Source organism: Papaver somniferum, chromosome 6 (assembly GCF_003573695.1).
Source record: "Papaver somniferum cultivar HN1 chromosome 6, ASM357369v1, whole genome shotgun sequence".
Taxonomy (NCBI): Eukaryota; Viridiplantae; Streptophyta; class Magnoliopsida; order Ranunculales; family Papaveraceae; genus Papaver; species Papaver somniferum.
The window spans coordinates 15,998,944-16,011,530 of record NC_039363.1 but is presented as its reverse complement, the minus strand read 5'-3'; the positions used below and the strand labels follow the sequence as shown (position 1 = coordinate 16,011,530).

At 34.4% G+C, this 12,587-nt stretch overlaps 2 long non-coding RNA genes across 5 annotated transcripts; one reads left to right on the top strand and one right to left on the bottom strand.

Annotated features, from left to right (window-relative positions):
- The first annotated feature begins 692 nt into the window (after positions 1-692).
- LOC113285487 lies at positions 693-2,138 on the top strand. Its single transcript, XR_003328681.1, has 2 exons — positions 693-1,108; positions 1,359-2,138. It is a non-coding gene; the product is annotated as an uncharacterized LOC113285487 (long non-coding RNA).
- Positions 2,139-2,395: 257 nt separating this feature from the next.
- Positions 2,396-5,270, bottom strand: LOC113287036. 4 transcript variants are annotated; one of them, XR_003329671.1, is made up of 4 exons: positions 4,997-5,270; positions 3,947-4,382; positions 3,708-3,853; positions 2,396-2,994 (listed from the first exon to the last, which is right to left on the bottom strand). It is a non-coding gene; the product is annotated as an uncharacterized LOC113287036 (long non-coding RNA). The 4 variants fall into 4 exon arrangements; XR_003329672.1 differs by having other exon boundaries at positions 3,947-4,373; XR_003329670.1 differs by having other exon boundaries at positions 2,396-2,612; positions 2,709-2,994; positions 3,947-5,269.
- Positions 5,271-12,587: the final 7,317 nt, after the last annotated feature.

The following is a 12,587-nucleotide window of genomic DNA, read 5'->3' as shown; positions in this document are numbered from 1 at the left end:
TTATAATCCTAAAAAAGCTCCACAAATAATTTCTTTGACTTCCCCTAAAACGACTCTTTAATATGATAACTCCATAAATCATGTGCATTTATTTCTCTCCTAAAAAATCTTCCCTAAATAACTGATTTTACATTTTGTTTTTGTTGTATATTTGGTTTATCGGTTTGTTCCCATATTTATTTTTGTTATTGGAACGGTCCAAACATACTCAATTTTCACCCATGGAGTTTTAGGAAAATTCCCCTTTTCACAAGGCTCGATTAGTGAAGCTTCCTGTTTTCACACGTAATTAGATTTAGTGAAAATTCTAGTTTTTAAGTGAAAACTTTGGTTTTTATCCATAATGATGTGGTGTGGTTGGTGAAATTCTTGTTTTCACCGCCCATCTATAATGAAACTTCTTGTTTTCACACTACTTAGATTTTGTGAAAATTCTAGTTTTCGTGTGAAAACTTTGGTTTTTATCCATTAACTAGTCAAATAAAACCAAGGTGACCAAACATGTGGTACAAAAAATCCAGCCATATTATTTTTAATAAATAAAAACTATTTGATTAAAAAATGACAGAAAAACTCCATTTCCTTTTATAATGAGTAAATTTAATTTTTATTAAATTTCTAAATTCCAACATTGACTTTCCGTGTATTCTAAAGGAAAGTTTAGCGGAAGAAATATTTAGGGAGAGAAAAAGAAATTTTCTCCAAAGAGATCAGTTTCAGAAAAAATTCGAGACATTCTTCTTATTTTACCTTCGTGTTTTTCTTTCTTTTATGTTTCAATTCAAAGATTCGAGATCTTCTTCTGCAGATTTCATTGAGAGAGTAATTTTTAGGTTCAAAATTGATTGAATAAGTGAAGAGAAACTACAAATTTAGTTAAACAAGAGAAGAGAATATCTGGTAATTCATTTCAGTTTAATTGAAGAAGAGAAATCAGGAGTTACGGTTTATTCGTGATTTGGTTGAAATTTGTATCTAGGCTCGATTTATCTGTTAAAATTACATCTCGAATTGAAAATCGAGGTGAAGAATCCTTCGTGTTGATCATCTTCAGATTAAGTAATTCGTAGTATTCGAATCATTCATCACATACTCAATCACTTTTCAGGTATTTGATTTTGTTTTTGTTTTTGATTTGTTATTGTGATCTTTTAGAGTTTCTTTTGATAATGAAACCTAAGTTTATGATTTTGTGTTTTGTTGATGTTTTTGTGCTCTGTTGATGTTCTTATGAAATCTACGATCTGTTGGAATGAAACCCTTATTATATTTACGATTTCATTATGTTTTTCAATTTTTGTTGTTGCTGTTATTCTCATCTAGTGAAATCTTTTTCGGTTTCATACTTTGTCCTATAGATTATGAAGCCTGTTTCGGCGGTTATATGTCACAAAGAGGATACATTGTTTTATCGTATTGGTCTAAAAGAATCTGTTGCTAATATGAAGGCAAGTATATGTTCAAGTTGGTGTGAATTCTCTCCTCTTTCTATGGAAATCTTTCACATAGTTGGTGATCAGCTAAAGGTAAACCAATCTGATTTTGATCTTCAATCAGCTGCTTTATTTACTTTGTTTCATAACCTTCCAACTCTTCAGTTGCATGTAAGGCATAAATCCGAGCGTTCTAGTTCAAAAAGTTCAAGGATTATAGATATTGACCAGCCACGAAGTTCTGAAATTATATTTTTTGAGAAACCAAGAGTTGATTATGATGTTACAAATAAAGTGAAGGAACCGTAAAGTCTGCGCATTGGTTAGGCCTTTTTAAGGGTGTTGAATAATTATTTCCAGGAGTTGTTCAACAAGTTCGTTGTGATATAATGAAATATCACGTGACATCAGGTTATTCATTCAAAATGACAAGGAATGAAAAGTTGAGGATCGATCGGTGCATGTTGTGCTAAGAAAGATGAGGAGAAATGTAAATGGCATTTATATGCCGTGTCTATTGATAGTTTTGAAGGAATCCCTTTTATTATCTAAGGAATCAAGTAATTAGCATACCCGTAGTGGTGGATTTCTTAACAAACCACATGTATGGAAGAAACTAATTAGTGACTTGATATCATTAGATATTTTTTTGACTGTTCTTTTTCATGTTTTTTACAAGTAAACCAATGCTAATTTGTTGCAGAAGTTTTCATTTTAGATCTTGCCAGAGAATAAGTAGTTTTGATGAAATTTGTCAGATTTTGCAGGCCTTTATAATTTGGTGCAACCAAAGTAGGTTTCATCATATTTTTTTGGAACCATTTTTGGGATCATCATATTTTGGTGGAACCTTTTTTGGTTTGATCACTGTTTTACTGTCATTTTTCTTTTGCATCTTTGTCAACATAAAAGATAATGTTTGCAAAGATAAAATTAATTATTGGAATTCTGAAGACCTGCTGTTACAGAAAAAAAATTAGACATCATATTTCTGTAGACATAAGTTTTAGGGGACTACAACTGATATCTTTTTATATAAACTGTAATTTGTCACCATTACAATCAGTAGATAACCATTTTACACACAGTAGCTACTACGAGTATTATTGCCAGCAATGATTCTTCTTAGCAAACATTATCTTTTATGATGTCAAAGATTATCTTCAAGTAAAACTGAATCTGCAAGAAAAACTGTAAAAGATTAATAAATTGGGCACCACATGCGAGTATTATTTCCAGCGAAGATTCTTCTTCTTCAGAAAGCACATTTTTTACCAGTGGTCCTAAGCTTTTCAATCAGATTTTGTGCCCATTGATATTTGTCTTTATAAGAGTTCACTTCACCGATAGCACCAACATTGTCTTCATTTTGTCCACGCACTTCACTGCCAGCACCAACATTGACTTCATTTTTGTCCAGGCACTTCACTGCCACGACCAACATTTTCAACATCACCAACCGACACTTCTTCAACAACAATATCTTTTTATTCTATGCGCTCGACCAAGCGCATTTCTTGTTTGTCAGCATGAATGAACCCTTGCAGCGACCGATATTCATCTGCAATGCACAAGAAAAAATGGTTTTGGTTAGAATTTTTGTTGTAACCAAAATTGGTTTCAGCTAGAATTGGTGATGTAACTAAAATTGGTTTCATCAAAATAGTAAAGCAATATAGATGGATACAGATTGAGATGAAGTTCAAGCAGTAAAACAAAGATATGCATATAACAAAGAGTATAAGGGAATGAATGCAAAAAAGCCATCAAGAGTTTAAGATATCACTTAAAACAGGAGTGCATATATCACAACAGTCAACACAGAGTACATGCACACATGACAGTCGTTCCGGAAACTACCACATTTCTATGTTGATGAGTTCCCAAGAAGACTTTCAAAAAACTACTAAAGTTGATATTAAAGAAGATGTTGATAAGTACCCATACTACAAAAAAGTGATCAAATATTAAAATTGAGCTAGTTCAACGCAATCGCTCCCACCCATTTATCACTTTTACTACCTATATTACCACAGAAAAGGTAAGCCAACATTCATTCAAAAAATGACTATCTGTTAGTCTATAGTAGTTAACTAAGTTGTATTAAGAATATGATCTTCAAAGGTGACTGATGCAAACAGAAATAACGTTCTTAAGGTTGAGCTTAACTAAAATCTAAGAACTTAATCATTTTTGCTGTAACCAAAATTGGTTTCAGCTAGAATTTTTGACGTAATCAAAATTGGTTTCATCAGAATAGTAAGTCTTCTTTACCTTTAATTAAATTCCTGGGTGTTCTCTAAGCTCCTCGAATTTATCCAATATTTGGTAGCATATTCCACCAAGGTTCCATCTAGTAAACCTTGGATACATGTCCCATCCTTTTGTTCTGCGATGTAAGACATCTCTGCCAACTAATACTGAAAAAAGAATGAGAAACAATATTCAAACTAAGAATCAAACCCGTTAAAAACAAACAACTTATGAATCAAAAGAAACAAAACTTAACTTACCAGCAGCTAAATGATGCAACCCACTACATTTTCAACGTCTTTGGATGTTATTATCCACTCAATTAGATACTCATGAAACTCAATTAGATACTCATGAAACACGTCCGGCCAACACACCTTATTCATCTCAAATACCAAGTACAAGTACTTTGCAGCTAGAGTTTACCCACCTTTGTTGGGGACGAATACACAAACCAAAAGGTAGAAAAAGAATAACTTGACGAAGTCATCAGCCTTGGTTTCATTTGCAGCAGCTTCCAGCATACGACTCTTAATTGGATATACCATCATAGAGCGACTTGAAGAAACACCAAAATGGACATGAAACCAGAGCCTTCATATTCGGTTTTTTGTTGTGTATCAAAGCTTTTATCTCAGGTGCTAGCGCACACAAATAATGCAACAACACCTATACGGCTCTGTTTCTCTTTTTTTCCTTGTTGTGAAACCAAAAGTAAACCATAAGCGAATAATAAAACAAAAATGATAAAACTAATTTTGGTTGCATCTACAAAACCATTGAACAAAATCACCAACAAAGTTAAGCGATCACATATGAAAATGATGAAACCAATTTTGGGTTCCACAAAAAAAAACCATTGATGTAAATTTTGGTTTCATCGAAGAAACCAATGATGAAAATCACCAACACAGTAAAGCGAATCATAGATGAAAATGATGATACCAATTTTGGTTTCACCGAAGAAACCATTGATGAAAATCACCAACACAGTAAAGTGAATCATATATGAAAATGATGAAAACCAATTTTGGTTTCATCAAAGAAACCATTGATGAAAATCGATTATGAAACTAACAGAAAATCAATTACGAAAGTAACAATATTGAAGGGAATGAAACCTAGTTATGACACTAACAGAAACCTAATTATGAAACCACTGATGAAAGCTATTTTATGCAAAATCGGTGACGAAACTAAAATTTGTGAAACCAAAAATCACAGGTTAAACATGCATGTTGATTTTCAACCATCACAGAAGAACAATGAAACAACGAAGAATAGTAAAACAAAATTAGGTTTCGATTTACCTTTTGGAGATTGTTTGACCGTTTTCTTAAGATTTTTCTTCATCTTTTCATCTTTCTTTTTCTCTTGCTTCTTCACCATTTTTTGATTTACGTCAAAATCAAAATGAAAAACTTAAACCTAATTTTATTTCAATTAAGGTTGGCTTTCTTGTTATTGAGTTCACAAAACTGTTTTGCGGTATAAGAAGAAGAAGGAATCAAAATTGGTTTCAGATCTAGGTTTTTTGTTTATGAGGGAAGAGAAGCTAAGATTTAGAAACTGTTACGAAAGAAAGGAGATGTAAATGAGGTGCGGTTTATTTTCGTGGGCTAAAATATATTGATGGGTAATTTAGACAGTTAAGGTCAAATGGGGTTTTTGTGTTATTTTTGTGTTGATGGATTTATCGTAGATGGATAGTGACACATTTGGGGTTATAACCCACGGCCTGTAATGAAAATTGGATTAAAAATATTAATGAAAAATTTAATTTTCACCCTATTAATAATGGCAATTATCACCCTCAACAATCTTGTGTCCGGTGAGAATCATAATTTTCATCTATAGCTATATGGGTTTACTGTATCTATTTGGTATTAGGAATACATAGAAAGAAAAAATAGGGAAAAACAAAAAGAAAAGAAAAAAAATTGATAGGAAAAAAAAAAGATAAACTTGAGGAAGAAAAAAATTACGACCAAGGAAACAAGTATAGCCATGACATGACACGTATTTGTCATTTAATAAGGATAAGTAACATGACATGATAGTAAAATCTTAATTATCGTTATTTAATCCTAATTAATCGTTAATATTACTTATCTTTATTTAACCCGGTTAAATTGGGTCCTTTGTCGCTTAACTGGGGCCTATGGATTTTTTCATCCACCCAATAGAGAAGGATAAGGGGTGTCTAAAATGTATTAAAATATTAAATTAACCTTGTACATTCTTAATAATTCCAACTATCCAAAAAAAATACTAAAATCTAAATCGTTTCTATTAACTATATCTTCAATCAAAAAACTAAAACCCATTTCTATTTAGTTTTCTGGCTCCAGAGGCGGTTGGACTTCTCAAGAGAGTCCTGAAAGTCATGCACCGTAATGTCATGACTCCTGGTTCAAGAGAGTTTATCTTTAAAAGGATAGGTTTCGCAATTCAAAAAGGGCTTGCGGCGCAGCTTGTTGCTCGCTTTCCTACTATGTAAGTTTTCAGTTTTTATTAAATCTTAATGACACAAGTTTCTAAGAGCAACTCTCATAGGTTTTAGTCTGATCACAAACAACAATTCAATTCTCAATTTTTTGGTTCTTGAAAAAAAATTGGCTCAAACAAATTCGAGTGATTAAGTTAAATCCCTTTAATCCGTTCCTTTTAAGAGGGATTCATCAATGATTTAACTATAAATCTTTGAAATTTCTCATCAAATTTTGTCCGAAACCAAACCAGAATCGGTTGATATAAGCATTAACATAAACCGATTGTTGATGATGCTCCCTACAATCGGTAGATACATTACATCTACATAAACCGATTCTGGGTTGATGTGATGAGCATCAATCACAATCGGTTTATGTTAATCCACACATCAATCGATTCTTTAACCATGTTTGAATTTTTGCACAAATCTTGAAATTTTTAGCTTTATATTATAGAGCATGAAATTACGAATTGAACACAAAAAGAATGAGGTCATTCCGACATCGGACGAAGAAGTTATGAGCAAAACGGCCGCAAAAATTAACTGCCCAGATTTACAATCGGTTTACGTGGACATTTATGTAAACCGATTGTTGTGAAAGAAAAATCACAGAAAACATTTTGAATTCCACAATCGATTTACATTCATGCACTTATAAACCTATTCCTATAATCGGTTTACAAGTGCATCAACGTAAACTGATTATGGTTGAATTTTTTCAAAAAAATAAAAAATTCATGTTTTCATGATGAATCAAGATTAGTTGATTTATAGGTTAACATGATTAAACATTAACTAATCACCCAAATTAACACTAATTAATCAAGGATAAATTATCCATTATGTAAAATAGTTGGATAAGGGGCTTTTCATTTTACTTCATGATGACCCTTTTTTCGCCTGTAGTCATATGCCCCAATTAAGTGGCATATCCTCCAATTTAACCAGGTTATTTAAACCTTAATTCTCATTATTTAATCCTAATTAATGGGTGAGTAGTGCAAATACAACTAGCGGCCATCAATAACGCCCACAAATACGCCCATGATTATTTGACCATAAGTTACTGATGTTTTATTAATTAATTTTCTAATTTTCTTTTTATTAATTATACATAATGGATAAAGGTTAATCTAGTCATGCTGAAAGTTTGAAAATCTATATTTGATGTAAAACTACTAATCCTAACCATACATCTTAGATTTTGGGCTAGAAATACATACCATCTTATTGATGGGTTCATAGAAGAGAGAGGATGCAAACTTGGACTCCTTATAAATTTCCACAATTCTTAATAGACAGTAAAATAAAACCACATTAAGAAACTACAGTCCCACATTTCCACTGGGTCCCGTTATCGTGAGTGGGCGGGGTTTTTGTTGTTTACCTAAGGCAAGTATTTTTGTCAAAAAGTCTTAACGAACCGCCCCTCCAAACCACATGAAAACTACCATCTCACAGTTTTTATTGTGAGCCCCAATACTGACCTCCCTGCTGTCCTCTGCGGGGTTTACTGGGACCTCAAAAAAAAAAGCTGTGAGAGAAAATTTGGAAATGGTTTTGGCGTGGTCAGTTTTTACGGTTCGTTTAGCGGAAGTGATACACATCCCGCGGGCTCAATCACGCGGATTGTATCGCAAGGAACAGATTTGTGGTCCCCCTTGACCCGACGGATTTTTAGGAGGTGGGTTTAGTGTGGGTCCCACCCCCTTTGTGTGTTGCGGTACAACCCGTGGGATTGAACACGCAGGATGTAAATCATTTTCGCTCCGTTTAGAATCACTGTTTTGTATAAGTAAATAAAAATCAGAAAATGGTTTTTATTGAGCCTCCCATCCAAAGACTATCTTCCTTCTCCATTCGAGAACTTAAATTTTGCTTACAGAAATCTTTTGCCAAATTCAAACAACATTCGTCGAAAATATTTGGGTTGCAATTATACAAGGACCAATTTCTAAGTTACCTTGCGTCTCTTGTTGTGTTTATGTACAAGTACGCAAAGATACTTCACCAGTATTAATTTCCTTGGAGAATTCGACTAGGAACCAAAACCTACTTTTTCATCTATAATACACAATCTTGATAATACCTTGCAAAAGTTCCAAGACACAGCTATTTCTATGTTTTCCCATATAAGATCTAATAGTGACCGCTGATACCAACACTATAGCGCCCCCAAAGCTAGAAGCTCAACTGTAACTCCAAAAGTGGAGCAACACTTCTTATTTTTCTTCTCTCCCATAAGCTACAACATCACACAAACAATACCACCAGCACCGTCAGACTATCCCCAACTTTATCTGCATTCAATCACCCTTCCAAAGTCATCACCACCAATTACAGCTACACCACAACCCCTGTAACTCATCAGGTACCTAATTTAACATCCACTGCTTCACTTCAGATTACCAACAACAATTATACAACCATCGATACTGATATATTCAGTGTAGTCTCAGCCAACAATCAAAATAACTCCGCACAGTTCAATTCCATACCCAACACATCTATCACAGATCTTAATTCAATTATCAACTACATATAATTAATAAAATTCAATATCTTTACTAAATTAACTTAGAAACAAATACCTCAAAGTAATCTCCTTTAGCATCCAATCATCCCCATCACCACCACAGATTCTCAGCAATCCTAGTTTATTCTCAGTCTCCATCAAAACAGAATCAAACCCTAACAACCAAAACCAAACTATTCTTCACCCTCAGACTCTGATTCAGACAAAACCCATCTTTAATTCCTTCTCAATCATCATTATACAACTCAACTCTTCCATGCATGAAACCCAACTCAGACCCTAGCTTTCTGATTCAATCCTCAAACAACACTGCAGCTTCAAGAAAACGACAATTAAGAACAAACCCATCTTCTAACTTCTTGAATACATCAACATCGATTGGTTTCATGAACCCTAATCTTCGGTTCCATCTCAGAAACCTCAATTCTTCAATTTCTTCTCAAGACTATTCCACAACATCAATTAAATAACGACCCAATTGCTCTTCATCCCATAACAACACAAATTCATCATCATCAGCTCTATACAATCTAACTACAAATCCAGAAAACCTAACTCACTAATTTCTCGAATCAACTTCCTCTTAAGTTCAATCCCAACAACACAACCACCATCACTTTATTCTTGATCAGACTCTTCCAATCTCAATCTCAGAATATCTCTCTCTTCTCTCAAATCACCAGCAGGAACGAGCACATGAAGAAGAAGAGGACGAAAGAAGAAAGAAGAAGAAAGAGAAAGAAAATAGAAATATTTATTCTTCTCGATCTGTTTTTGGAGATAAGGCCAAGGAAAAATGATAAGAGGTATTCACCCAGATGATATGGGAAGCCCAGGTCGGCTAAGTTCCAAAATGACTATTTTTCCCTTCAATTAAATCTGATGATATCTTCATCGTCCGATATCCGAATGACACGTTCGAGTAGTCCGTCCTGCATAACTTCCCGAGTTCTATATAACGGTACTAGTTTCGTGTATATATCGTTGTTAGATTAATTTCTAATAATTAACGTTCGAGTTACACTAATCGAGTAATTAGTGGCTAAGACGTCTCTTGACTAGTCTAATAGCATTGACGAGCTTGAGGGTCTTTATATTCTCCCCACCTTATACATTTTCGTCCTCAAAAATCAAACCATCCTTCTGGTCTTCAAAAACTCCCCACCTTATAGAATAAACCTATCTCTTGTCTAAGCGCAAACAACATAAAACAAAACGCAAACCTACATGGCTCTACAACTAAAATCTAAAATTTGTAGCTCTAGGTACAAATGCGCTGATTGAAGTTCTATCAATCAGGGAAGTCTAAGTTTCTTATACTAATTGCTAGTGAAAACTATAAATTATAGTCTTTACGTATTTACACTAACTTCTATCTATAGGATGATTGTCTCTAATCACAAGGGAAATTCCTGCGAATCTTTCTGGGTGAACTTACACCTATTGGCTTTCTAAATTAAATAACAACATATTTCTATGATCGGTCATCTCTGAATGAAGTTTCCCTATCAAGGTTGGCCAGTCCCGACAATGCCTTCATACGAATAGAGAAAACACAACTTTCACTATTCCCCAGTGCTGGATTAACAACACGTTAACTTATTACGACTAACTAATCTCTAAACTTCTACCATAGCTGGTGTAACCTATTATTTTTTTACTTCACCACATATATAACAACCAAACAAAAAAAATCAATCAATCAATTAATTCTTTTAATTATTGACAGCTTTTAGTGATTAAGATTTATCTCACAAACCCAACCCAGTTCTAAACTAATATAGTTCACTACCTGGCACTGGCTATTTCTATGTTTTCCCATATAAGATCTAATAGTGAGCTCTGATACCAACACTATAGCGCCCCCAAATCTAGCAGCTCAACTGTAACTCCAGAAGTGGAGCAACACTTCTTATTTGTCTTATCTCCCATAAGCTTCAACATCACACACAAAATACCACCAGTACCGTCAGACTATCCCCAACTTCATCTGCATTCAATCACCATTCCAAAGTCATCACCACCAATTACATCTACACCACAACCCCTGTAACTCATCAGGTACCTAATTTAACATCCACTGCTTCACTTCAGATTACCAACAACAATTATACAACCGTCGATACTGATATATTCAGTGTAGTCTCAGCCAACAATCAAAATAACTCCGCACAATTCAATTCCATACCCAACACATCTATCACAGATCTTAATTCAATTATCAACTACATATAATTAATAAAATTCAATAGCTTTACTAAATTAACTTAGAAACAATTACCTCAAAGTAATCTCCTTTAGCATCCAATTATCCCCATCACCACCACAGATTCTCAGCAATCCTAGTTTATTCTCAGTCTCCATCAAAACAGAATCAAACCCTAACAACCAAAACCAAACTATTCTTCACCCTCAGACTCTGATTCAGACAAAACCCATCTTTAATTCCTTCTCAATCATCATTATACAACTCATCTCTTCCATGCATGAAACCCAACTGATAGACGCATTTATGTTTTGTGTGTTTATAGGTATTTTAGTACTCATTGTTTCGTATTGTTAGTACTCGTTTTCGTCCTTATTATGGTGTTTTGTGTGTTTGTAGGTATTTTTTGGAAATAAATAATTTTGGAAAAATCGGCTCGAAAAATTATGCGGAGCATCCCCAGAGGACATTTTTTATTCGGACTCTCATTTTGGTTAAGGGGCAACCCAATTACTAAGGGGCATCTCAGTTGGGCATTTGCTATTTGCACTCCAGAGACGGATAGGGGGCAGTCTTCTTCAAAATTCAAATTTTGATTTTTGGCGGGAAAATTGTTCACAGTTCAGGAGATTTTCGATCGAAGAAATGAAGAAGTTATACGTCGATTCAATGGCTGAATTTTGGCATAGAGATGTGATATGGCATAGAGAACATGTTTTGGGCATCAGGTTTGATCAAATTTGGCTAGAATTCCTGGTTCGATTCACCAAACCAAAACAGAGCAACACGCACTGTAAGCAAGAATAATTGGAGTTAAAGCGTGCATGGGGGAGTTCTGCTAGCTCAGGAAGAGTGCTGAGGTGTGGAGAAGGCAATTTGGAGCGTGCAGGGAGAGAGTTGACGTGAAAATCTTCTAAAAATGGTAACTATCGTTTATTTTTGGACAGCGGGTTTAATGAGAATTATGTCGAGTTATGGCGAGATTAAACGCGCCTGTTGGGTATAAAAGGACCCCTTGGGTTTAGTAGAGAGGTTGTCGAGAGTTTGGGGAGGTTTGGAGGCGAGCAGAGAGGCGCAGGAGGAGTTGCAGAGAAGTTACCTGCTGCTGCTGCTGCCATTAACAAGCCTGAAGAACACGAAGAACACACTTACCAGAACCGTCGGTTTCCAGCAGTCTTAAAACAGCAGCGACAGCGACACTGGAAGCTAAGTATCGTTGTTTCTGTTACAGCAGTGGTAAAGTATCGTTGTTTTCTGGACGCCTTTTGTGGGTCGCAGATTCACTGTTTTAGTTCTTCTTTATCTTTTAATCAACTTTTTGAGCTATAAAAATGTATTTTGAGAACATTATTAATATGAGTAGCTAAACCCCAACATTGGGATGATGGAGGAAGCCGTTCTTTACGCATATGATAATTATATTAATTCTTTTTTGACTACTTGCACTTTTTATTGATTGATTTATGATTTTTCTTAATTGGTTGTGATATCGTATGATGATGTATGCTTGGTCGTAGTGCTTTTGATGCGTCCTTCTAGTGATATACAATAAATATTCTAAAAATCTACCTTGGAAAGAATGAGAGTCCTTATGATTTGAGCTATAATTGTTTCGAATAAATATATGAATTGTGTGAATGATTAATGGTGGAATCCTGAGTCCTA